Source organism: Zophobas morio, unplaced genomic scaffold (assembly GCF_036711695.1).
Source record: "Zophobas morio isolate AGI-343-1 ecotype UQ-CSIRO unplaced genomic scaffold, CSIRO_AGI_Zmor_V1 ptg000011l, whole genome shotgun sequence".
Classification (NCBI taxonomy): domain Eukaryota; kingdom Metazoa; phylum Arthropoda; class Insecta; order Coleoptera; family Tenebrionidae; genus Zophobas; species Zophobas morio.
The window spans coordinates 15,856,007-15,883,745 of NW_026972116.1; the positions used below are offsets into that span (position 1 = coordinate 15,856,007).

General features: G+C 31.8%; 1 protein-coding gene and 1 long non-coding RNA gene across 3 annotated transcripts in view; one reads left to right on the forward strand and one right to left on the reverse strand.

The window, feature by feature from the left end:
* LOC135127033 (phospholipase A2 inhibitor-like) overlaps positions 1 to 27,739 on the reverse strand; it is a 58,285-nt gene that overhangs the window by 1,480 nt on the left and 29,066 nt on the right. The window lies entirely within an intron of this gene.
* LOC135126595 (uncharacterized) lies at positions 1,330 to 27,721 on the forward strand. Of its 2 annotated transcripts, none has more exons than XR_010280073.1 (3): positions 1,330 to 1,502; positions 27,258 to 27,501; positions 27,561 to 27,721. It is a non-coding gene; the product is annotated as an uncharacterized LOC135126595 (long non-coding RNA). The 2 variants fall into 2 exon arrangements; XR_010280074.1 differs by lacking the exon at positions 1,330 to 1,502 and adding an exon at positions 16,772 to 16,843.

Below are 27,739 nucleotides of genomic sequence, written 5' to 3' on the forward strand. Positions count from 1 at the left end.
CTTAATTACTTATCTGTATTGAGCAGTTCTAAAGTATAGGGGTAATTTTTCGAAGAAGCGAAATTTGTTGAATTATGCTTGAGGCTAGTAAATACTGAAAAAATATTACTGGTCTGATAACTCGGTAAAGTAAACAGCAGAAACGATTTTTTCTATTTTTTTAACATTACTGTTGCTGGAATGATACACGAACTTTGTTAGCTAAATGAGAGCCTATAGTGGTTCAAGAAAAAGTATAAAGCAGGTTTGGTATTTTATTTATACATGTTATGATTTATGAGCAATAATAAACCCATCGGACGTCTCGCTATTTCGAAAAATAATGATTAATATTAATTACCAATTTAAAATTTCGACTTAATACTTATTGGAATTCGTTTCACAACAGCGCCTGTTATAAATAACATTACAAATTAATAATAACAAGGCGTTGAGGGTTAATGAAATTAATTTGACAAGAAATTTTCATAATGACCTTAATGGAATTACATAGAAATAATTTATGATAAAATTTTACGTAATAAACACATTTTGTTTATACCGAAAGCAATATCACTGGTCGCTTTAGCATATTTATTACTAATATTTCCCAGTTTTAATACTTTTAGTAGAACGAAGTGCAATAACGTAATACTATTTGCTCGTGTTGAGTGAGAAACCTGTTGGGATATCTTTAAAAGCGGTCGATATTTTCTACTTAATTTTTTTCGTGTTGATGGAATTTCATCTGCAAGTAAATAGAGTAGATAGAGAGAAAATCTCCCGGATTACTTTGAATGTACCTGCTAAATGGCTTTTATTATTTGTTACTATAGGAACATTTCCCTTGATTTTATTGATCACCACCGAGCTCGATGCTTAAATCTTGAATGATGAATGAAAGTTCTTACGAAATGTCATGGCCGCGTTGTCATAAATATAAGTCTTTTGAGCCATTTCTGTAGTTTTCAATTGAATTTTTTATTAGATAATGTAATCAATATGTTAAAAATACACCATTGATGCAATTTCCAGCAAGTGCTTCGATCGTTCCATTGTTTTATTAACAGCACGCTCACTTAAATTTTAATATTTTAAAACATTTCATTCTGCTTTTACAGTGGGTAATCAAAATTAATGACTGTGCGATATTTAATTGTTCGCTAGATTCATACAACGTTTGCAGTGATAAAGAATTCAATTTCACACTTATCTCTAAAACGGTGTTTCCATTCTCTGTATCATTTATCACAGGTTCATAAAAATCGGATAATTGTAGATTCTTCCAGTTGGATTAGTTTCATTCGTACCGTAGAATGAGCGAGTGCATATTATAAAGTGTGAAGTACATCCTGTTCATAAGCTTATTGCAGCTCATAATGATATTACTTATGTAAAGGATTTATTACCTGTCTCCACGAACATCGTAACATTTCTAAATAAATCCAGTAAGGATTCTTTATGGTCCTGGTATTCCTTCTGGTGAGAGAAAATGAGCATATGATGGAACAACTCGAGTTTACGTATGTACAAGTAGACATTAGGAATTCAGATAGGCAGTGCGCCTTCTGGTGGTGCAAATGCGAATTTATGATGATTGCGCATTAATTCTATCACCGTTCGCTCCAATTACTTATCAATAATGGTTTCAAATAACAATGGAATGTAATTTAGGTTACGTGGATGCCATTGTGCAACATTATTTGATTCTACCGGGTAGTTTGTATATACAACAGTGTACTTACAAGTACAACTAGTGCCGAATAATTTTTGAGTGCCGCTTACTTCGTGCGTACGGATACTATTTTTGCCGCCTGTCAGAAAAGTTTCGCGTACTATAGATGAAAATTTACATAAAAAAACACGATAGTTGCTTGTCATTAATCACGCAGATTGTGTCACAAGAATCATAATACCACGACAGTAGCGTCAAATATTTCTAAATTCCTGTGCCAGTCCTTTTATCAGTAATTCAGTATCGCCAGATCCAGCCTATACACGGCTTTGTGCACTTAAAATCGTTTAACTTTATTTTATGACGTTATAATTAATTTGTGTGGTCATAAAAATTCGGTTTATGCATGACGTTTATGTCTGTAAGTAAAACATGTCCAACAATCAATCCGATGTTATTAAAGATACCGAAAGAAATCTGTTCAGGGTATTAAGAAATAATAAAAAGGAAACACACGAAAACGATTCCCCAAATTTATGTCCATAATAAATCTCCAGAATTAATAGATCTCGCGGTGTGTATAATTCGAATAATGTTTAACCAAATCGCGTTTTTGGGCCCCGTAATATAATTATTAGGACTTGTTGAAGGTGTTTACATTTCATTTAAAATTACAGGTTATTATTCAAAATGAGCGACAGTTCGTCGAATCGGAAAATTACAGGATTAGAATTTAACGCATCACGCACCCAAAATTTGCTGTCTAAAGCACCTCATTACACACATCCGTTATCAATGAAACTAGTAAAGTTTTGCATAACCCGGTTCTGCGTGGGAGTCCTGAAATATGTTAATCTTGTTGTGCATTTTCCGAGCATGAACATCCGAAATTCGTGTTCTCCGTCTCGAGCTTCGTTCGCTATTATTAGTACGCTTGAGTTTTCTCTCATTCCCGGTAATGGATAATTTTCGATGATATCCGTTATTATTTAACGCTTAGTCGATGTTCCTGACATACGATATAAAGAGAACGTTCATAATTAATAAGGAAGAAATGTTCTATATAATAATATAACAGTAACAATAACACCAGTAATGATAACAGTAATAATGATGACAGTAATGACAATGATAATGATAATGATAAAAGCAACAATAACGTAGGAACAACTTGGCTGAACTCTGCTGGAAATGAAAGCATGTACGATCAGCAGGTGGGTGAATGTCAATCATAATTTTAGCCCGAAGCAACAAGTCGTGACCTAAGTCAATCCATCATGCAGGCAGAGAGTGCCAATAGGCTGACCACGTTTAATTGCATTTGGAGATGAGAGTTCAACTGTAATTAATAATTAAAGTTTGACTGTGATGGTGAATTATTGGGCGTTGGAAGGCCTGTGGCTATCAGATCGTGAATAAATAATAAGATGTGAGGATCAGAAAAACGCCACGGATCTTGTTAATGAGAGAGGAACAACTCGAAAACGACCGGCTGAGAGTCATACAACTCATAAACATAATAACGAACACGAGATTATTCATTTAAAGCAGACACGTGTTGGAGAATCGGCGAAACGAAATCGATAAATTTTTGGATGGAGCAAACTGCTAATTAAAAGATCGCTTAATGGGGAAGACTCGCCTACAGTCAAAATATACACACTTAATGATCGTACAGGAAATCTAATTTGTTGAAAAAACGATTGAGATTTCGTAAGAGATTGCTTTACGAGAAGGTGATTCAAAGCTGTACCTGTTGAACAGACTTTGTTAAACAGCGTAGATTAGTACCCACATTTCCTTTATTTTAATAAGTTTTTAGTGTCACTAATATGATAATTAATTCTTGATAAACACTACGGCTCTGATGTATGATTCGAGTCTACGCTTTTAATTTCCTACGAGTTTCTAGGAAATTTCAAGGGAATCTTTGTGTTATCGTTTTAAAATTTAGAAACGGCAGCTTGTCAAAGTAAATCAGCTGTATTTATTGTACGATCAAATCTACGAACACATTGAGGTGAATTATAATGCCAGGTTCCCTTGAAATCTAATTTTAACATCAGTAGAAAAATTGTATAGGTTTACAGTTTAGGGGAAAATAGGAATTTTATGGTAAAAAGTACTATTCAAATTACTACATCCAGTAATTAACACATTGCTTTATATTGCAAATTTCCAAATATTCATTGTTAAACTTAATGCAAAATTCAAATGATTGATTTAGAAAGGGATAACAGGTTTGATACAGTAAGTATTTTGTATTAGATTATTCGTTGTCAAAAGTTGTTGCACTTAGAGCTGTATTAAACAGCTTAAATTTATGGAGTTCCTGGTCATTACTGAAAAGAATTTACTCGGGAATTCTAGTAAACAAGGCACTGGTGTCAGGATGACAGGGTGGATTTATTTACAAAAGAAAAATGTCCTGATTAGCCTGAATTGGAGAATTTCGACTAGGTACAACATAGTTGAAGTTAAAGAAAGTACATATGGTTAGTGTTAACATTGGAAAGAAATGTCGGTGAACTGGAACATTGCCATAGAAGCTCACTATCAAAAAAAGGTTTTGCTTATCATCCCCGTACCTCATCCATTTCACATTTCAGTGTCGCCGCTTCCTCAGGAACCGCAGCAGCATCGTTCAATGAGTGAAAGTTCCTTTGAAGTAAGCTAGTTTTTAATTTGAACCAAAATTTTATTTCTATCTCTACTGATCCATTAGAGTACTCCAGGTGCTTCTTCTCTGGAGAGAGAGCTGGCGCCCGAGTAACCGTCCAGTCGAAGGCCAACTAGCTTGGTGTTAATGCCCCCTCTTCTCCAAGACCGTCTCCGTCGCCATCACCGATCCCTGGGTTTTGTCGTAAAACAAGACCAACACTTTCTTGAAATTAAAAGTAGGTTTGCCACGTCAGATTTAACGTTGTCAAGTGAAGAAGAAGAAGTTAGTGCTAAAAAGTGGAAGAATGAAGTAAGCATAAAGGGAATCTACGAAAAAGAGACTAAAAACAGAACACGGTAGACCTATGTCGTCGCTTTTTAGTATGTTATGTTATATAATTCAAGATTTATAGATAGGACGAAGAGAATTTGGGGAATTGATGCAAGTCAAGAAGAGAATGGACAATGAAATAAGGAATGGATGAGGAACGGTAAGAAAAAGCAAGAAACAAAGACCGGAGTTGGAGTTAGTCTATGAAATTAGGATTGGGGAAAGGTAGCTGGTCATGCAATATTACTGTTGGTTATTGGCTTGAGAAAACCATGATTTTTAAGCGATCTTACTTTTGAGGTAACCTCGAAAGGTTATCTTAAAGGATCCTTGCATAGCATATATTGTAGTCGGTAGAACCAAAATTGAGAACAACATACGCCCCACTTAACTAAGTATAAGAACGCGTCGAAAACAATTTCGGGAAACTTTTGGCAGCGTTTGATTCGAGGTATGAAATCAGTCTAAAAAAGAAACAGAGTTCAAAAAGTTTGGAAATCTTACACTGGCGATGGGCTCGGGTGGAGCCACAGAATTATAGTTGAGATAAAGGAAAGACGGAAGACTGTGGTGGCATGAGCCAAAGACGTCTCACCTGACAATCTTCTCAGCGCTCCCATACTTATTAAGGTACATGTGTTAACTTAACTCTAATGGTTAAGCTAACCTCAATGTTCCATTTTTTCTGATCAGCACCTTCACTGTTATTACTCATGTTAATCAACCAACTTGTGCAATATTGGTTCGTTTTATTTCTTACTATGTTCTTGACGTGTAGAGACTTTAAAGTTTTTATCAAGATTTATGTCTAGATATTTAATAAGTACTCTTTTTGTTTTTTGAAAGGCGGTTTTTCCGGATTTTGTGTTAATTGTACTTCCTTGAGTTTCCTCCTCCCTGCCAGCAGCAGTATTTCTGTTTTCGGTTTTTTGAGTTTCATGTTTTCTATCTTCTTCTCTATGGGTTTAAGTGCCATGATTTTCGTTCTAATTCCTCGCCAACACGACCAGGACAACCTTCCACGAATGCTATTGGGTGGGTTCCGAGTGGTACTTTTGCATAAAGAACTTGGTCATAAAAGTAGTTCGACAGTATGGGGCCCAGGACTGATCCCTGAGGGTCTCCGCCGGACATATGTATCCAGTTCCCATATTCTGTTACAATCCACCTGTGTGTGAAGTAAAGAACGCGTTCTTTATGTTTAGTAGTATCATTTAGTAGTAGGGAATCCTCGCATTTTAAAGGTTTTTTGTTAATTTCTTCAACTTTTTATGTCCACACCGCTGTATATTTTCCTCTTTTAAATGCAAATTGATTTCTTGACCCACCCCACCCCCTTTGTTTTCTATTTCTTTCTCTAGGCTTTCTCCTATCATCCTAGTAATTTCCTGATATTGTCCAAGAAACATATGCGGCGATATTCTGTAGATTTTTTATTCTCTTTTTCGGTGTTTCTATGAGCATCAATCTAGCCAGTTTCCATCGATCAGGAAATCTTTTTCTAGACATTCATTCATGACTCTTAAAATCACATCAGCACACTCATCTACTACCTTTTTAATTACTTTTGTTGGAATACGTTTATGCCGGGAGCTTTCAGATTTTTCAACGTTTTGGTTGCTTGATGTAGTCCCTAGGTCCTATTTTAAATTTACTTGTCATAATTGTATGCTTCTCCCCAAGTGTCACTGTTTAGTTCTTCGCTTTTTCCTTAGACGACTGAATTTCCTTTCTAAGTTCTTTGAGTATTCTATAGCACTTCTCTACTTCTTGCATTTCTTTCTCCACTCTGCCAAGTTGTCATTACAGCAATATACGGCCTTTTCGTTGTGTGTGGGACTTCTTATTCGTTTAGACATCCGATCGCATGCTCTAGTCATTTTGTTTATCAAACCATTGGGTATTACATTTTTGCTTTTTCTTCGTTTATCACTTCTTTTAAATGTTCTCTCAGTTTGTCCATTTTATCCCCTGTTACTTCCCATCCTTGATTTTCCGTTATTGTGGTCACCGTATTTCTATCAACCTTCCAGTCTTACAGTCTATTGTTTAGTCTGGTTATAGTTGGAATTTTTCCTTCATTTACCACTTTTCATGTTCCAATTTACAGTAGGGGCCTAACTGGAGTAGTTCTTGCTAATTCATGAATTGGCATTATACTTTATGGCACCTATTATGTTGTAATCCACTTTCATTACGTTCTCTCCATAGAAGTAGTATTTACTAGTATAGAAGGACAACCCCAGATCCCAAATTATGTAAAATTCAATTCATTACCTTATTTGCAGGAGTTAACATTACGTCCTCCCTCAACATTGCCTAGGTCTAAGATAAATACCTCGTCAATATTCAGGTACCCGATGCCAAACACCATGAAATATTGTTTCATCAATTGGATCAGTTAAGTATTTCTTTTGTTAGAGTAATGTTTTTAATTTTTGTTATCTAAGAAAAATTCTCAGCTTCGCGAAAAACCTTAATTCTTCTGAACATAACATCATCAACTGAATAATTACAAGATTATCCCTCAGTTGAACATAGATCTTTTGAACTCCATATACTGTCTTCATCTTTCTAATACTCCTATAAAACTAGTGCAATGGACTTAAATTCCATGTACAAAGATTATAAAATATTTTTAAAAATAGCAACATGAAAATTATTGTTATTACAAGATAGAGCATCCCCACTAATGGAACAGTTATCCATCTTCCATGATCACACCCATTTAGTTCTAGTAATTATTACAATTTTTTTTGGACAAATAATACCAGGGTTATTTGTCTCTCTTTCTTCTTTTTTGTTTCCGCAAAACCTGTATATTTTTGTACGCTCTTCCGCCCACAGGTCTATAGTAGGCAAATACCCTCCCAACATTTGAAGAGCTTCTGTTGAAACTGTTCTATTGAATATGGTCTTTCTCAATAAAATTCTTCTTTAGACCATTTCTGGTTTATTTCAATACTAGGCTATCTCCATAGCCTGTCCTCAAATCTCTGCCCCATATATCATTTTGGCGATCGCCGACAGGCTCACTATATTCCTTTTAACACTGCTTGGACTCGCTGGATTTGGTATTAGTCTGCGTAGGATATTTACTAACTTGTCTGTTTCTTACCAGTTTCTATGATGTACCACTTCTACCTTCATTTCCCTCATATGCCTACCTATCCGCGGCAGTTGCGTATTCACTTCCGTTTCGAATGTTTCCTCCGTATTACCGCTTGATATCAAAACTATATCATCAGCATAGGCAGCCATAATTGAGTTTGGTCCGATCTCACATCTTAACAGACTATCGTACGTAATATTCCATAGGATTGGGCCCAATAGGGATTTCTGTACTACTTCACTTGAAAATGAAAAACTCTGTGGATAGCTCCCTATTATTTCCCTGTCTTGGAAGTAGTCCTTGATTATCTCCTTCAGGTACAAGGGGGTTCCCACCAATCCAGCTGCCTCATTACCACTTACACATAGTTCTCTATTATGTTTAATAATACTGGTTCCAAATTTATCTAATTCGACCACCTTATGTACAGCATTTTTATTATTATGCTTTTCCCTTCCGTAAACCCATACTGGTTTTCACAGAATCCCCCTATCCCCCTTTTAATTTTATGTGCTTCATGAGTCTTTCTGCTACAATCCTTTCATATAGTTTCCTCGCCGAACTCAGCAGGCGTCTATGCCTAATGCACCCTGGTGTATTACCTTCCACCCCTGGTTTCTTTAAAAATATAGTTTTCTTCCAGATTCTGCGAAAACTCCTGTCATGTATAAGCCTGTTATACATTTTTGCTAGTTCACTTGGTCTTTCAACCAATATTGCTAACCATTTCTTAGCGGTCAATCCATCTATGCCAGGTGCTTTCTTTTTTTCATTTTCTTCGCTGCTCTATGTAACGCTTCTAAATGAGTTCTGACCTGACCTGACTTGACCTGACTTGACCGGACTTGACTTGACCTGACCTGACTTTTCAGACTGCATGGGAATCTTGGGCCCAGTTTAACTCCGAACGTATCGATTATTTTGCTTCTAAATAGTCTGTGAAACTTGAATTTAGGTCAACATGTTATATATAGGAACATTTTGGCTTGGCTTTGGCGGAAATAGTTGACATAGTTGATCCACGTGATTGTGGTATGCTACATACTAAAAATTATACCGGTATTTAAAAATTCCGCTCTAAAAAATGTATGTTACGCTGAATTTATCTATATTGTCACCGGAATATATTAACTAACTGGATTTAAATATTTTGAAAGCTTGGCGCCTCCCCTATTCACACCGACACCAAACCGCGTAAAAGATGCCCAAGGTGTACGCATGTGTTGTAATAAATTACCAAATTATTCAGCGTTCAGCGTTGCTTATAAATTTAAAGCAGGAAGTAACACTTTAGAACAAAGCCAATTTGCATAAAAAGTGAGCAGTGATCGACGATATGACAAACGTTGCAATTTATACGTTGCGATTAAGTTTCCTGCAGCTTGCACATAAGGTATCATTTAGTGCCGTATTGATGTCGATGGCAGAGACGTATTAAATCGCATTTGCACACTGCAGGCTCCATTTTTGGCAAAGTTAAGTATGCGCATATCGGGAGAAAATTATTACGGGAGTTATTTCACCGTCGCAAAAGTGTGATTTAACACAACAAAGCAGGAGGAGCGCTTAGCCCTGATCCTGAATTATAAGATTGCGGCAAATTGTCGGCCAGAGAGGCCGGCTAATTCTGAGTAATCGCCGGTCCGAAATTATTCAAGAGGAACATTGCATGCTTATCTTGATCTGTTTTTTCCGTGGAGGGGTGAGACGGCGTCGAAACCTGATCCCAAAGACTCATATGAATAGGACGTAATGTTCACATATATCATAGTTAACAAATATATAGCCATAGAAAATTGTATGGGTACGGCTGAGAAACTTAACTATTTATCTTGTGGCCTTATATGATACAAGAATTACTGCATACAACATAATTATAAATTTATGCAAATTGACGTTTGGTTATACTGTTAAAATTTACATCCGCCGTTTAGACCATTCCGGACCATTGTTTGTTGGTTTTCCGGCTCTAATCTTTCTGTCCACTGGCAATTATCGTTTCCATCATTACGAATAATTACGGACAATGGGCCATTAAACGTATCCAATGGTCCCTATTATATTCGCATTTGCTTTATTTTCTTATTACCGAGCGCTAAACGGCAACATAAAAATGCGTGAATTGTGGACGCAATTACTAAATGCATCTGGCAACAACAGGACCTCGACCGGTTCCTAAATGCACCTCGTGAATAGAACCACACGAACAACAAGGCATCCAAGAAGACAAATTCAAATTATGACCACCATCCAAAGTGTTAGAATAGCACAACATTTTTTATTGACTTTTTTGCTAAAATTATTAGCAAAAACAGTCCAAAGTAATACAGAAATGTGATTCTCTGATTTGAAACACCAATTAAAAAATTATCTTTAGCTATAGAAAATAAATAAACAAAATATATTTCAGTTCATTTAATTCTCCTCATTTTCATTGCTACGAAAATGCTCATAAAGAACATTGTGCTGGAACTAAGTTTTCCCCTTTTCTCTGTCACTCTAAAATAAAGGTTCGTATTTGAAGAATAACAAGTTAACAAGATAATCATAGTTTATGTACCAAACCAAGAAACTCGTCATATTTCAAACTGAGAAATTCAACTGAACTTGGTTTTGTGAAATTTATGAAACATTAACAAACGATAATGGTAAGTTTGCATACAAAAGAGATCAAGTATTTAAACATAAACCGGTACTATAGTAATATTATTGGAACATAAAAAAACGCAATACAAAACTTGAGTGGGCCGTGTTTAAAAATAAAAAAAACATCACCAATAATATGTAAATTTATTTCCCATCCTTCGTCACCTTTTGTCTCCGTATTCGAATCGAACAAAACTGCCTTAGATGCAATAACTTTTAGTCGAAAGTCTTCTAAATCTTTTATTCTAGTTTATATAGCTTTTGGTGTTATTTTTAGTTATTTTACGGTTATAGAATATAGTTCTTTTCTTCTAGGACACCGTTTTAACATTCATGCCTGCTACTAATAACAAAAGTTGTACAAAACTTTGAAAGTAGAGATAATTTCGACGTAAAATCAAAGACAAAATAAAGCACAAAAGCCAGAAACAAATTTATCATCAGTCTTCTCGTCACGGGTGGCGTAGAATTGCAACTCTCTTCGTGATCCGCTCGTCGTAGAAGGAATTCCGGCACTCGGCGTAATCGCGGCACTGACCGTAAGTGTAATTTGTGAGGCTCTTAATTTTCTTAATACTTTCGTCTCGGGTGGAGTGGAATTACGGTTCTTTGTGTCATCCGCTCATCGTAGAAACAATTATGCATTCGGAGTAATCGCTCCAGTGAAGCAAACTGTCAGTCTAGCCAACCACAAATCTACACCACACCTTTAATCTTTATTTTTTTAGTATAATCGTTTATTTAGTAAACAATTTTTTTGTGAGTAGAAAAATATATTTAAAGGAAGATATATCAAGGCATCATCAATCAAATATAAATATGGATATTCATAAGTACATACGGACAAATGCTACATGATCTCTCTGTAGACAAGTTTCGTCGAGTGTCTTCCTATTCGACGTTGTTTTATGAAATTTAATAGAGTACTTAATGTTGAGTTTTTTGGAGATCGTTAACACGTGAGTGGAAAAATTGGGTTTATACCGGGTGTCTGGAAAATGGTGTACTCTTCAGTACCTTCTGTACGAGGGTTTCGGGAGTCCTAAAAAAATAATAAAAAATTTGTTTATGATGTACTTAGATTACGAAAAAAACCTAATTTTATACAAGTAAAATTGGTAACACTGCACTCATCTAATGCATGCTTTCTGATTTCTTAGTAACGATGGTGACTGAAATCCACCTTTTATTTTTTTATGACAATAAACATAACCCGTAGTCATTCATCGTCATGCATTATTATTAATAAAATAAGCTGTTATTTTTCATTAATAAATAAACCAAAAAAAAAACATTTTAATAAGATATTTATAAATTATAAACAAAAACACAACAACAAAAGAAAAATCCATTAAAGCATAACCAATTAAGCACTAGAGATGTTCTAAATTCCGGCCATGCACAAGTAACATAAGTAAGCTCGTAATGTTTCCAAATTTTGATCATTTTTTTGTAAAAGTTAATCATCAGTACTTGCTACTGATTTTGGCAAATGACATACCTTCTAAGAAAAGAGAGGGTGGGTGGGCGGGGCTAGTAGCTGATATGATAAGACTGATTTTGGCAACTGACATACCCTCTAAGAAAAGGGAGGGTGGGTGGGCGGCGCTAGTAGCTGTTAAAATAAGACCGATTTTGGCACATGACATCCTCTAACAAAAGAGAGGGTAGGTGAGCGGTTCTAGTACCTGCTGAGATAAACTGATTTTGGCAAATGAAATATCCTCTAAGAAAAGAGGGGGTGGGTGGGAGGAGTTAGTACATATTTGATAAAATAAGACCGATTTTGGCAAATGACAGCCCCCTAAGAAAGCGCGGGTAGGTGCGGCTAGAGTCTGTTAGGACTGATTTTGGCAAATAACATAATTCTCTAAGAAAATAGAGGGCGTGAGGGTGGGGCTAGTACCTGCTAAGATAAGATTGAGTTTAGCAAATGGCGTATCCTCTAAGAAATTTAATTAAAGTACTATAAGAAAAGGCACTAAGGCTCCAAGGCACTTTAAAATTTTCTCCAAACAGGAATACCTAGAACCTCAAGATTGTTTCAAATTTTTCAAAAAAAAAGAAAAACTGGATCCCAAAATAAACTCAAAAACAGATCAGGTCAGAATTTTCCAAAAACAGAACACCAAAGTCCGCAAAAATTGTTTTAAATAATTTCCAAAGAAAATCTCCATGGGCTTCCAGAATAATACACCATGGGTACCCAAACACTGCGGCACTTTTTCGTAAAAACTAAAACACTAAAAGCTTAAAAAATTTTTTCAAGTCCATCCAGCAACAAAACACCAGATTCCTTTATATAAAACACCAAAGGACTTAAAATTAACTGCGACATTTTAAACGTAGGGTTTTGAACCTTTGACATTTTTTGATACGTCATACATTTTTAACCGCTTACTTGTTTTTTGCTGAGTTGTACCTTCCCTTGAATTTTATCAATTTTCCACCAAAGTGTGAGATGGGATTTTTTAAATATTTTTCTCACCAGTTGATTGTTAAGAGCGTAGCGGAGAGTTAATCCGTCATTTTCCAGACACCCGGTATACGACTCATTCGTAGTGAAATCGTAAAATACGTAGGTATTTGTAATTTAGTATAATATATACTTCAGTATGAAGTTAAAAATCAAACAACTTTAGAAAAAATATAATTTTTACGAAATTAATTCGTTAAATTATTCCAGAAAAACCAGTTCGTCTTTATAATAAAAACAAGTATTCTGCGGTACGTGGTTTGGTGAACTCAAGAATCTGAAGTATTTGTGACCAAGAACTTTCTTCTTTCATCTATTAACTTGCTTCTGATTTTGGTTTTTATTTGCTAACCATTAATTAAATGAAGTATTTTAATATTTTGCAAAATGTTCGTCAGTACTCGTCGATTTGTCTTTATCCTTAGTCTGTCTGTACTTTATTTTTCGTATGTCTCCCTTGTCGGTGTCTCAAAATTTGTATTATTAAATCAGTGTTGGGTGTTGATATGCAGACAATATTTTTGTGTTTCAAAAATAAGGAAAGTTTTTTTTAAAAGGATTTACAAAAAATTTACTTTATAGAGTGATATGATGTATCACTGAATAGATGAAAAATCTCGGCCGAACGCTTGTCGTGTATACAAACGCGCGACCTTGATCAGAATTCGAGAATCTTGTTCACGCTTATGAATTAAAACCGCCTTGTTGCTAATTAAAATCGGTTTGTAGATACATTTACATATGAGTTAAAGAGAGATGGATTTTTGAAATTTTCAAATTTACGATAATCTGACAAGACAAAAATTCTATCAAAGACAGAACTTCAAAAAGTCGTGGCTGTCGTTGATCTTGTTTTTCATTGCTCTCTCGGTACTAAAATTCTGATTTGCACAACTTTCTAGATTAATGCCAATACTTTTTCTGGATTTTAGAAAGATACCTGAAAGTTTGAGACATAACGATAAACAAAGATCATTAATTACAATGAATTAAATAAGTTTGATTGTAGTAAGTCAGGAAAAACAATATATGAAAGTAATGAAAAAAAGTCCTCTAGTAGCCAATGAAATTTATTTTTAAAATAATGCTGTTGGAAACACTAACGTGTTCCTTGTTTAGTCTAATCGTTACGGTCACATAACTGTCAAATAGAGTGTCAAATAGCTGGAATGGCATTATTTTAAAAATAAATTTCATGACCCACTACAAGACTTAAAATGAACTATATTTCTTCCGATGTTTGCAGTGGCATCTAAGCTCAAGATAAGAAATTTAGAACATGTGCAACTAAAAGACGAAAAATGGGAAATAAATTTACATAGTGTTGGCGAATTTTATATTTTAAACTTGATTTATTCTATTCTAATAAGTTTTGATTTACAGTTTTTTAATATTCAAATAATTTTTTGCTATAGTATCGATTTATGTTTAAAATACTTATTAATCTGATTTATGCAAACGTGCCGTTAGCGTTTGTTGATGTTGCCTAAATTTCACTAAACCAGCTTAAGTTAAATTTCTTATTTTGAGGTCTAGCAAGTTTCTTCATTTGGAATAAGAAGACTAACTGTAAGCAAACTATAACTATCTAGACTGCTTTTTTGGCCGTTTTAAGCATAATACATGTTAAAATAGTCCTTATTGTAAATTTGAAAAATATACTATATGTGTGGTTTTACAACACATTAACGGCAGTTAAAAACAAGTGTGACAAGTACTCCTTACACACATTTTTTTTTACAGGGATCGGTTAATTCTAAAAAGAAGTTATAAGAATCCCCTTCGATGAATTGAACGAGAATGGTAACAACTTGTGAAATAGCGCTACTAATTAGCAAATCAGTTATTTTCTCCATACAAAATTAATCGAAAAGCTCAGTATGTAATCTGGACGTTAAGCTTTTATTGCATCAGATATTAATTTACTGCGGACTGATTCCGACAATAAAACAACTGATCGTATAATAAATTATTATTAACGAATTGAAGAATATAATATTTATAATTTGTCTTTAATTTATGAGTATGACATAACCTTATATTTAATTACGTGTTGTGCAATGAAAATAATTTCGCATCTTAATAACGTTTTTAAATTTCTCTGTGCTTTCTATAATTCTAAAAAAATTATACTTAACTACGCGCCTGTTTACTCCTTCAAGCTTAAAATATTTGTTTCCTATAAATAGTGCTCATATTTCTTGCACCGTGCACCTTTTTCTAACATAAATCAGTTCCATGGCCTAATTGCACTATTTATAACCTGTGGAGAAGACAGCTTGACGAGAATTCCGACTATTTCTAAGAAACCACGCTCTAGGTGTAAATTCTGTAGCGGCTAGCACGTTTAACCATTTGTATAACATTAGTCGAAGTGCAATCCGTGCGTGTAATTAATAATGACGTTTAGATACAATAATAAAACCTTGTTAACAAGCACAATTTAGAGCTTCTGACTGTCAATCCATCATCCAATCGAATTTGCTTTCTTTGTTGATATGTCCGGCCCACACATTATTTGGTTAACAATCTCGCCATTAGCCGTCCAATGTTAAACCCATTGACAAGTTCCTTATAAGGCTCATGTTCCGGTCAAAATCGTATTTGTAGTCTCATACTGAAAAACACACAACTATAATTACCCGCTCATTATTCGTCTTGCTCCAAATTGAGAAAAAAGCCCCGGTGTCGGGAAAGGAATAATTCGAATCAGTTTTGCTAAACAGCTGCGCTAATTTCAGTTACTATAATGCGTAGAGGAGACATGTGGAACCAATTAGCAGAGTAAAATGAAGCTTATAATTTGTTGGCGCAATACCTTTTAACAGTTTTGTGTATTGAGATACCGATTTTATTAACACTCTGGTTTTCGAATATGTTTCGCTGTTTTATTGTTCAACGTGTAATCTTCACTCGTTATCTTATTATAACGCTTACAAGAAAAAAAATCCGATCCCAATTAATATTCATGCTCGGACCCATCTTTGTTGGGAGCGCCATAATTCACGATAATTTACAGGGATCCCCGCGACCTAAAAATAAAAGGAAACACAAAGAAATCGTTGGGTTAAATGCCCCGGCGATTAACATTTTGACATTATAATAGCGGCCGTAAGAAAACAGCGTGCGGCTGAAGACGTCCCTTTTTCCCATTTGTTCGCGCAGAGTTGTTTGTCCGTACTATTGTTAAATGCTCGGTGGATAATTTAGTAATTTTCCGGACCATCATTGTTTATTGATCCCCTGTGGTTCGCGAGATGTAATCGGCGTTAATCGGTCGGGCTGGCTCGCACCTCCCCCATGGTGCATCCGCTTAAACCGTCCCATTTAAATGGGATATTATATGAGATAATAGGTATTTTTATTAAAGATGAAGATAAGGCCACTGGATTCATACGAGCAACGAACTAGGCTCCAGAGGGAATTTATACGCGGCACCACCAACAACCGGACTACCATTTGCCGGGTACTTTATTCGACGACCATAAACAGTTCCACAGATGGGACTGCCATTAGCGCAAATTCATTTCCAACCATAGGAGAACCGTTTTACAATTAACTCGTAAAATTTATGGTACGAACGTGAAAAGCAACGTCTTAACTTTCCCGGAGGTTAGATACATTGATTTTAATGGATGGCTTAAATTCAAGCTGTGTTTGCTAAATTTAGACCGACAGTTCTTGTGGACTTATTATTTGTGGTTTCCAAGGTACTGTTAAAGTGGAAACTCAAAAGCAGGAAACAGAACTGAGGTAAAATTAAACTTTATTTTTATGTTTTATGACCTCTAGAATCCGAAAGAATAAGACTCCCGTTTCCGTATGTCTGCCTACTAGACCGATTATTGTCAAATTTTATATCTGTATTAGAAATATCGTAGCGTAGATGGTGAAACGCTAACCACAATTTGGATAAACATCCCCACCAACAATAGGATGACGTCATCTCCAAGATTTACATTGGTAAATATTATTTCAATTTTATAAAATAAGACAATCCTTCACATGTGGTTTATAAATCCATATTCATTTTACCCTAGACATTCAAACTTTTGGAAAAAAAAAAATAAAAATTGTATAACAATATTTAGCAATTTAACTTTGAAACTGCAGAACTGAATCTTCAACCAAAATTTAATCGTTTAGACTCTTCCAAAACGTTGATGACGTCATCTCAAAATTTTGTCGAATAAATCCTCTCTGAAAAATGCAAAATATTATGATTCTTTTATTGTGGTTTATCACAGATTTTAGAATTACTTATACAGGTGTCTCCAAAAAATGAGTAAATGAGCCAATTGATTGTATTGATTAAAATAATTAAGAACGGCTGACTCCATTTTCCCGAAAATTTGGTAATGCTATTATTATTAGTATTACACTGTATCTATCCAAATAGACATGCGTGACCTTTTGATTTTTTTTCATCTAACTTGAACCAATTTTTTGATATCATATTTAGTCGTTTTTCCTTTTTCTTCGATTTTATAATTTTTTGATATCACATTTTTTCGATTTTTCATTTTCTTTATTTTTTCAATTTTTCGACTTTTCAATGTTTCGGTTTTATAATTTTTCGGTTTTTCCACATCAATTTTTTCCATTTTTCAATTTCTCGATTTCCAAATTTTTCAGTTTTGCAATTTTTCCGTCTTACAATTTTTCATTTTTCGATTTTTCAGTGTCTCAGTTTTTAATTTTTCGATTTTCCAATTTTTCTCTTTCTCAATTTTGTTGATTTTTTAATTGCCTTTATTTTTTCAATGTTTTTTCGATTTAATAATCTTTCGTTTATTCATTTTTTCAAATTTTCAATTTTTAATTTTTCAGTTCCTCGATTTTTCAATTTTTAAATTTTTCACTTTTGCAATTTTTGGATTTCACAATTATCCGATTTTTCGGTTTCCTTAATTTGCAATCTTTAGATTCTACAATATTTCGTTTTTTTGATTTTGCCCTTTTTTGATATGTATTTAAGTTTTTCAATGTTTAATCTTTTGATTTTTCAATTTTTCGTTTCTTCAAATTTTCAAGTTCTTGATTTCCGCTTTAGATTTTTAAGAGTTTTCATTTTGTTCTCTTTTATTTTTTAATTTTTGATTCTTCAGTTTTACAGTTTTGCAATTTTTCCATTTTTTTAATTCGGAAAGTTGATAAATCTGAAAAGTAAATAATCCAAAATTCGAAAAATTAAAATTGGAAAAACTCAAAGAACGGAAAAATTTGAAAAAACGAGAAATTGCAAAATCGAAAAACGGAAAAACAAAATATTTCAATTCCAAGAACCGAAGAAACGAAAAAGTGAAGCAAGGTAATACCACTAAAAATAGAAAAAGAAAATTACTCGTAAGATTGAAAACAACAAAAAACGAATCGAATAAAAAAATTGTAAAAACCAAAAATTGTAAAATGGAAATGTCATAGAATCGTCAAAATTGTAAAGTTGAAAAACTGTGTTATTGATAGATCGAAAAATTCAAAAGTTAAATATTGAGAAATTGAATAAATTGAAAATTGAAAAATTAAAATGAAAAAGTTTTAAAATCCTATAATTAAAAAATGGAAAACTCTAAATTCGTAAAACTGAAAAAGTGAAAATTTTTAAAAATTATTATTACGTAGTTAAAATAAAAACCAAAAAAATTGTAAATCTAAAATTGAAAAACCACAAAATTAAAAAATCGAAAATTTGAAAAACCGAAAAATTGCAAATCGAAAAATAGAAAAATCCAAAAATGAAAAATTTCACATTGAAGAAAGAAAAATTATAAAATCAGAACACTGAAAAACCGGAAAAATTGGAAAAATAAAGCAAATAAGAAACCGAAAAAGTGAAAATTTAAAAAAATTATTATTACATTTTTTATATGTAAACTAGAAAAATGCCAATCTAAAATTGAAAAAATGAAAAATGAAAAAATCTAAAATTTGAAAAACAGAAAAATTAAAATTGAGACATTGGAAAATCCAAAAATGTAAAATTTTACACTGAGAATAGAAAAATTATAAAATCAGAACACTGAAAAAAGGAAAATTGGAAAAATAAAGAAGATTAAAAACCGAAACGGAAGATTGAGAATCAAAAAACTGAAGAAATGAAGGACTGGAAAATCGAAAAATTTAAAAATTAACAATTGAAAACTCGTGAAAATGCGAATCGGAAAACTGTAAAATTTAAAAATTCAAACATTTAAAAGTTGGAAAAAAGTTGAAAAACTGATAAAACTTGCAAAATAGAAAAAGTGGAAAATTGAAATATTTAAAATCGAAGAACCAAAAAAAAAAAAGAAAAATTGAAACATTGAAAAGCTAAAATCGAGAAACTTAAAAATCGAAAAAAATTAATGTATAGCAAATTTGAAAAAAAAAACGAATCGAATTGAAAAATTGGAAAAACCAAAAGTTGTAAAATGGGAAAGTTATAGAATTGTCAAAATTGTATAGATGAAAAACGGTAACATGGATTTTGATGGAAAAATTGAAAAGTTAAATATAGAGAAATTGAAAAACTGGAAATCGAAAAATTAAAAAATTCATTAAATGAAAAAGTTTTAAAATCTAATAATTAAAATAAGGAAAAATTCTAAAATAGTAAAATGAAAAAATTAAAAAATTTAAAAGTTATTATTACATATTTAAAAAGAAAACTAGAAAAATTGCAAATTTAAAATTGAGAAAACAAAAAAAATGAAAAGCCCAAAAGTTGAAAAACCTAAAAACTGCAAATCGAAAAATTGAAAAATCCAAGAATTGAAAATTTTCACACTGAACAAAGAAAAATAATAAAATCATAACATTGAAAAACCGAAAAATTTGAAAAATAAAATAAAAATCCGGAACGGAAGATTGAAAATCGAAAAATTGAAGAAATAAAGGTGACCAAAAAATCGAAAAATTGAAAAATTATCAATTGAAAACTGGTGAAATTGCAAATCGAAAAATTGCAAAATCTAAAAATTGAAACGGTCAAAAGTTGGAAAATCGAAAAACTGATATAAAACGGGAGAATACAAAATCGAAAAAGTGAAAAATCGAAATATTTCAAATCGAAGAACTAAAGAAATGAAAAACTGAAACATTGAAAAGCTCAGAAACGAGAAACTTAGAAATCGAAAAAAATTAAGGGATCGAAAATCGAAACGAATCGAATTGAAAAATTGGAAAAACCAAAAATTGTAAAATGGAAAAGTTATATAATCGTCAAAATTGTATAGCTGAAAAACTGTGACATTGATAGATCGAAGAGTTGATATGTTAAATATCGAGAAATTGAAAAACTGAAAATCGAAAAATTGAAAAATCAATTAAATGAAAAAGTTCTAAAAGCCAATAATTAAAAAATAGAAAAATTCTAAAATCGTAAAGTTGAAAAAGTGAAAAAATTTTCAAATTATTATTACTTATTTAAAATGAAAAGTATAAAAATTGGAAATTAAAAATTGAAAAAACGAAAAATTGAAAAATCGAAAAACTGAGAAATCTAAAATTGAAAAAACGAAAAATTAATTAATTAATTAATTTATTTATTTATTTCAATACAGTGTCCAATGGACTTAAAGTCCAATAACAGGACAAGGTTATAATACATAAATTAAATTAAAATACCATACATATTACAAAATAATTAATAAATCTAGCACTTGAAAAGCCGAAAAATTGCAATTCCAAAAATCGAAAAATCCAAAAATTGAAAAATTTCAGATTGAAAATACAAAAATTATAAAATCAGAACACTGAAAAACCGAAAAATTGAAAAAATAGAGAAAACAAAACAGAAACAGAAAATTTCAAGTCGAAAAATTGAAGAAATGAAAGACTGAAAAATCGAAATATAAAAAAATTAACAACTGAGCTCGTCAAACTGCAAATTGAAAAATTGCAAAATCTAAAAATTGAAACATCCAAAAGTTTGAAAATGGAAAAACTGAAAAACTTGAAAATGAAAAGTCTAGGATTCACGTATCGTAAAATTGAAGAAACGAAAAAGTGAATAATTGAAAAATTGCAAAAAATTATAAAATCGCAGCATTGACAAATCGAAAAACTGTAAAAATAAAGACACTGAAAAATCGAGACGAAAAATGAAAAATTAAAGAATCGAAAAATTACAAAATAAAAAATAGAAAAATTCAAAAATTGAAAAATTGACACAAAATTTTAACTTGAAAACTTGAAAACTGCAAATTTGAAAACAGAAGAAACGAAAAGAAAATAAAAATTCGAAGAAATGGAAAATTCAGGTTGAAAATTGGTTTTAAATTTATAGAGGATATCAGAAATTAAAAGTCGCAGGGTTTTTTTATGATTTGTCAAAAAAACGAGATTTGTTAAGCAGGGGCGACGGAAGTTCTAGCGAAATAACCTTGGACCAATTTTTTGTGCCTCCGTTTTTGCTAATTTAGCTTCTACAGTACCCTGATATTGTTTTTCGGCTCTATGTTTTTATAACAAGTTGAAATTTCAGCCTCAAAATTGACATTTGTCAATCTTGACTAAAACATAACACTTCGACCGTTTTCTTGAAGACAGTCATCAAAATCTAATCTAATTAAACCATCTGGCACATGGTTAACGGTACTTATTCATTTAACTTCACGGTGCAAATAATTTTGTAATTCAGTCAGAAAGTGTGACTGATAAATTGATATCATTTTCCACTAATTTTCAAACCATATTTCAAACGCGACGTCGACAATTTTAATTAGAAAGATAAATCAAGTACCTAGTAAATACAGACGAAGATTTACATGTCTTAGAGCCTCATTTACATAATAAAGCAAAGATTTAATAAGTTAATTTAACTTGTAATGCCAATAACCGAACAACATCATTACTAAACATTACTAAATTTTGATTAAGAGGTATTCCATTGTGTTAGATTAATAATTGCCAATTTTAATTCCGACAATAATGTTAGTTTCTTGAACATAAAAACGGCTTATCACACCGAAGAAATATAAATGACCGACCACAACACATAACAGTTCCTGCATTTGTGTGATAAATACAAATTTATTTGCTATTGGCCATTGTAGAAGGATGGCAGGACGAGCGACGATAATTTATTGCCCAACAAAAACACAATTTGTTAGACAGCGTTTTATGTCATTGCAAAAGTCAAGGAGGTTTAAGTTGAGCGTGAATGAGAATTTTTTGTGAATAAAACAGTCACGACATTCGAATAAATCCTTATCGATAGATGGTTGCTTAATGAAGATCCAGATTTAGATAATAGCCGTTTAATTCACGATGGTAGCTCGATGGGAAAAAATAAATAATTATTTATATGACAGTCGATTGCGAGTCTCCTTTCACTGCGCAATAAAACCGTTCAATTAATCCAAGATTTCACGTTAAAGACGTTATAATTAGTCGCTATCGATGGAAATATTTCCTTAATTAGGACGAGTATCATCTATTTAGAATCCTAACGATGTGATGATACGTCTTGGAGTGAGGAGAAAAAACAGGTAGCACGCCATAAGAAGCGTGCTAAACACGACATTTCGGAGGTAATAAATTTCGTACGAAAGTATCCCTTTGGTCAGTTAATAAACTTAATTAATATCAGGATCTTGATAACGGATTGTCCGATTTTGATTTTTTTCACAGAACGAAACTGATTCGTTGCCAGGTGTTGTTTCGGTGGGATTTATTCTAATGTAGCCGAGTTGACTGCATAATTTATTTAGCCCGCATTCAGACCATTACAATGCAATTATTATCTATAAGGAATTGATCCACACGTAATAAATCACCTGTGACTTATTGAATGCAGTAAAACCGTCTACTCCTATCTGGCGTGCCGTACTGTTAATTTACACGGAGTAAGACTTTTTTCGTGTTAGATATTGTTGGCGCCGGACGTCTTGTTAAATATAAATAATAACGCTAAATGTGGAATATATTATCAGAATCTTAGTGCCGTTATAAGTGTTTGGAAGTATATAGCATTTCAACACTGAGAATGTTATGGTAATGAAAACCAGAGAGTGTCGTGATAATGAAAGCATGTATCATTTTTAGCGTTCCATGATTAATTGATATCAGACATTTGGCTTTTAGAAATGACATCCGAAAGAATGAAATGAAAAAATATATCTCAAATGACAAATTGCTGTTTCGAATTTTATACTATTTCATCCAAGACACAATTTTGGAAGCAAAACTTGCTCAAATTTTGACCCCTTTGACGACTATGAAACACATAACGATACAAAAAAGCAAATTTTAATCAAAATAGAGGCAGTCTAACGCAAAAAGTAGATGGATAAAATCGACTGTATATATTTTTGAATGTACGTAAAAAATTCTTCACAACAAAATCCATGAAAGTGATATAGCGGATGAAAATCAAGGTGTGGGGTCCAGAAAGAAACAAAATTTTTCAAATTTTAGGGCGTCAAAATGATTTTATTGGTTGTTTATTTTTCACTAACATCTTAAAATCCAGTTTTAATTTCAGTTAATGGAAATTAAAACTGGAATGAAACAATCGGTTTGCTGTTTCCGTCTGTTTGTCATCTGTCTATGATCTCTGTGCATTTTATTTGACACATAATGTCGGAAACTACTGGACTGATTGCATGGTAAATACTGTACTTTTCTATGACACTCATAAATTTTAATAAATTCGACAAAAATGTAAGCTGACGGATAAATTTTTATTAACGATTTACCATGTTTCTAATAATCTTAAAATATTTGCATGATTTCACAGCATTCGGTTTTTCAAAGTTAAATTGTAAAATATTGTTATAGAATGTTGACTTTTTAACAAAAAACTGGATATTCATAAATCACACATGCTGGAATATGTTATTTTATAAAATTTAAAACAACATTTATTTCGCATTCTATTCCTATAACCTGCAATATTTCAGTATATTCGCTTTGCAGTTTTAAAGTTAAATTGTAAAATAAAATATTGATTTTTTTCCCAAAAATCTCGATGTCAAGGGTAAAAACTCAATACAGATTCTAAATTACACATACATGGAGTATGTCGTCGCCTGAGAACTTGTTTGATCTGCAGACCAGAGCGCACTCAGGCTAATGTCGACTCTTAGCGTTCAGAAACGATTTGATCTATACGCCATGTTGGGTGATCTGATACACTTCGTAACCGGTTTCGACCATAATTTTCTTATTTTTTAAGGAATTTCTATAATTTTTCAGTTTTTCAATTTCTCAGTTTTTGGATATTTCAGGTTTAGGATGTTTCAGTTTTTCTTTCATTTTCCAATTTTTCGAAATTTCAGTTTTGGGATTTTTCAGTTCATTTATTATTCAATTTTTTAGGTTTTGATTTTTCGATTTCACTTTTTTGACTTTTTTATTCTTCAGTTTTTTAATTTCTTTTCTATGTTTTAGTTTTACGTTTTTTCAGTTTTTCTCCTGTTCAATTTCACGATTTTTAAATATTTCGATTTTTCAATTTTTGACTTTTTTAAATTCTCAATTTTTCGATTTTTCAGGTTTTTGATACATATTTAATTTCTCTATTTTTTCATGTTTCGATTTCTCGACTTCCCTTTTTCGATTTCTCAGTTTTTTAGTTTCTCAGTTTTTGGATATTTCAGTCTTAGGATTTTTCAGTTTTTCTTTCATTTTTCATTTTTTCGAAATTTCATTTTTGGGATTTTTCAGTTTATTTATTATTCAGTTTTTCGTTTTTCTCAATTTTTCAATTTCACGATTTTCAATGTTTTGTTTTCTCAATTTTTCGATGTTTCAATTTTTATTTTTTCGATTTTTTTGACTTTTTTATTTTTCAGTTTTTCCATTGTTTAGTTTTTCCTCCATTTTTCAATTTTTCGAAATTTCAGTTTTGAAATTATTCAAATTATTCATTATTCAATTTTCCGATGTTTCAGTTTTACGTTTTTTCAATTTTTCTTCTCTTCAATTTTATCATTTTTAAGTATTTTGATTTCTCAATTTTTGACTTTTTTAAATTCCCAATTTTTCGATTTTTCAGTTTTTTGGTATTTAATTTATTTTCTATTTTTTCAGGTTTCGATTTCTCGACTTCCCTTTTTTCTATGATTTCTCAGTTTTTGGATATTTCAGTTTTTCTTTCATTTTTCAATTTTTCGGAATTTCAGTTTTGGGATTTTTCAGCTTATTTGTTATTCAGTTTTTTGATTTTACAATTTCTCAATTTTTCAATTTCACGATTTTCAATTTTATGTTTTCTCAATTTTTCGATGTTTCAATTTTTCAAATTTGACTTTTATAAACTCTCAGTTGTTCGATTTTTCATTTCTTCAATTTTTAGGTTTTTGATTTTTCAATTTTTTAAGTTTTTGTTTTTTCGATTTCTCTTTTTTGACATTGATTTTTCAATTTTTTAATTTCTCAGTTTTTGGATACATATTTTAGTTTTGAAATTTTTCAAATTATTCATTATTCAATTTTCCGATGTTTCAGTTTTACGTTTTTTCAATTTTACGATTTTTAAATATTTCGATTTCTCGACTTCCCTTTTTTGATTTTCCGATGATTTCTCAGTTTTTGGATATTTCAATTTTTCTTTCATTTTTCAATTTTTCGGAATTTCAGTTTTGGGATTTTTCAGCTTATTTATTATTCAGTTTTTTTATTTTACAAGTTCTCAATTTTTCAATTTCACGATTTTCAATTTTTCAAATTTGACTTTTATAAACTCTCAGTTTTTCAAATTTTTAGTTTTTTTTTTCGAGTTCCCATTTTTGACTTTTTGATTTTTCAGTTTTTCCATTGTTTAGTTTTTCTTCCATTTTTCAATTTTTCGAAATTTCAGTTTTGAAATTTGTCAAATTATTATTCAATATTCAATTTTCCGATGTTTCAGTTTTACGTTTCTTCAATTTTACGATTTTTAAATATTTCGATATTTCAATTTAAAAATTTTTTTTCGATTTCACTTTTTTGACTTTTTGTTTTTTCAGTTTTTCCATTCTTCAGTTTTTCTTTTATTTTTCAATTTTTCGAAATTTCAGTTTTGGGGTTTTTCAATTTATTTATTATTCAGTTTTTCGATTTTACAATTTCTCAATTTTCCAATTTCACGATTTTCAGTTTTTCGTTTTCCCAATTTTTAGATATTTCAATTTTACGATTTTCCAATTTTTCTCTTCTTCAATTTTACAATTTTTAAATGTTTCGATATTTCAATTTTTCAAATTTGACTTTTATAAACTCTCAGTTTTTCGATTTTTCATTTATTCAAGTTTTAGGTTTTTGATGTTTCAATTTCTTAAGGTTTTGTTTTTTCGATTTCACTTTTTTGACATTGATTTTTCAATTTTTTAATTTCTCAGTTTTTGGATACATATTTCAGTTTTGAGATTTTTCAGTTTTTCCATTCTTCAGTTTTTCTTTCATTCTTCGATTTCTCAATTTTCCGATGTTTCAGTTTTACGTTTTTTCAATTTTTCTCCGCTTCAAATTTACGATTTTTCAATTTTTGACTTTTCTAAAGTCTCAACTTTCCGAGTTTTCAGGTTTTTGATTTTTAATTTTTCTATTTATTTAGGTTTCGATTTTTCAACTTCCTTTTTTTGATTTTTCGATTTCTCAATTTTTTACTTTCTCAGTTTTTGGATATTTCGGTCTTTGGATTTTTCAATTTTTCTTTCATTTTTCAATTTTTCGACATATTCTGGATGTCTAGGGTGAAAACTCGCCACGGATATATTAATCACACGTGCAGGAATACCCACTCCTATAAAATTAAGGATAAAAGGTCAACATGGGTTCATAAACCACATGTGTAGGAGTATCGTATTTTATAAAATTTAAATAGTATTTACTACTATAAATTTTGGAGATGATGTCCACAAATTGTTAGTAGGGATGATTAGCCAAATTTTGATTAGTGTTACACGATATTCGTAAGTCGTAAAATTAATAATTTCGTAATATAAAATTTAACAATTGGTTCAGTAGTTTAGGAGATTACTTGTCTAATAAGAATGCAAACAGACGGCAGACAGACAGACAGACAGACGGAAAAAGGGACCTATTGTTTCGTATTGAGTTTACGCTCTGAAAGTAAAAAAGATTTTCTTATTTAATATTTACATATATAGTTTTTTATGCGTCTATTATATTTTTAGGAATATTTATTGCATTTGTAGTTGTAACATCCTGTGAAAAATGCGTTGTATAAAAAAAAGGAGTAGACTGTTTCGGGATCCACCGGGAAACATACTCGTGTATTTGTACTTTATGAATCTGCCTTGACCTTTTCCTTTAGAGACCCAGATTTTCGCAAAAAAATTTAACTGATTAACAAATGCTTATAACTATAAATAAATATAAATGGTTTGCTTGTAATTCTTCCAAGGCGTATTTCACTGCAACTAGTCTTTTATACATTTTTAACTTCTAGGGTTTATTGCAAAAAAATAAAATTTCCTAAAACGAAATTTGGTACTTTTTCGAAGAAGCGGCATTTGTTGGACTGCGAGGGAAGTTCTGGCTAAATACCGTTGAATCAACTTTTTTATTACACTGTGACTGGTATTACCTATATTTCTTTAACTTCTATTGAGATAAATTACATAAATTTCGCAAATCAGTTGTTATAATTTTTCGAAGAAGCTATATTTGGTGAATTGTACTTCAGAGACAAGGTAAGTTCTGTCTAAATAACCTTAGAACAATTTTTTTAGTTTACACCATGATTACCAAGGTAGGTAGCGAGGACAGAGGGAATCCGCGACCGTTAATTGAGAAGAGAGTCTCCACAAGCACGAAGGTGAAAACGAATCGTCCGAAACCACTACCGCCTCCCCAGGGTCCGAAGAAGCCTCGTCCAGTGAGCAACCATCACTAGAAGATGTCCTTGACCCAATTTGGTTACTGTTTTGT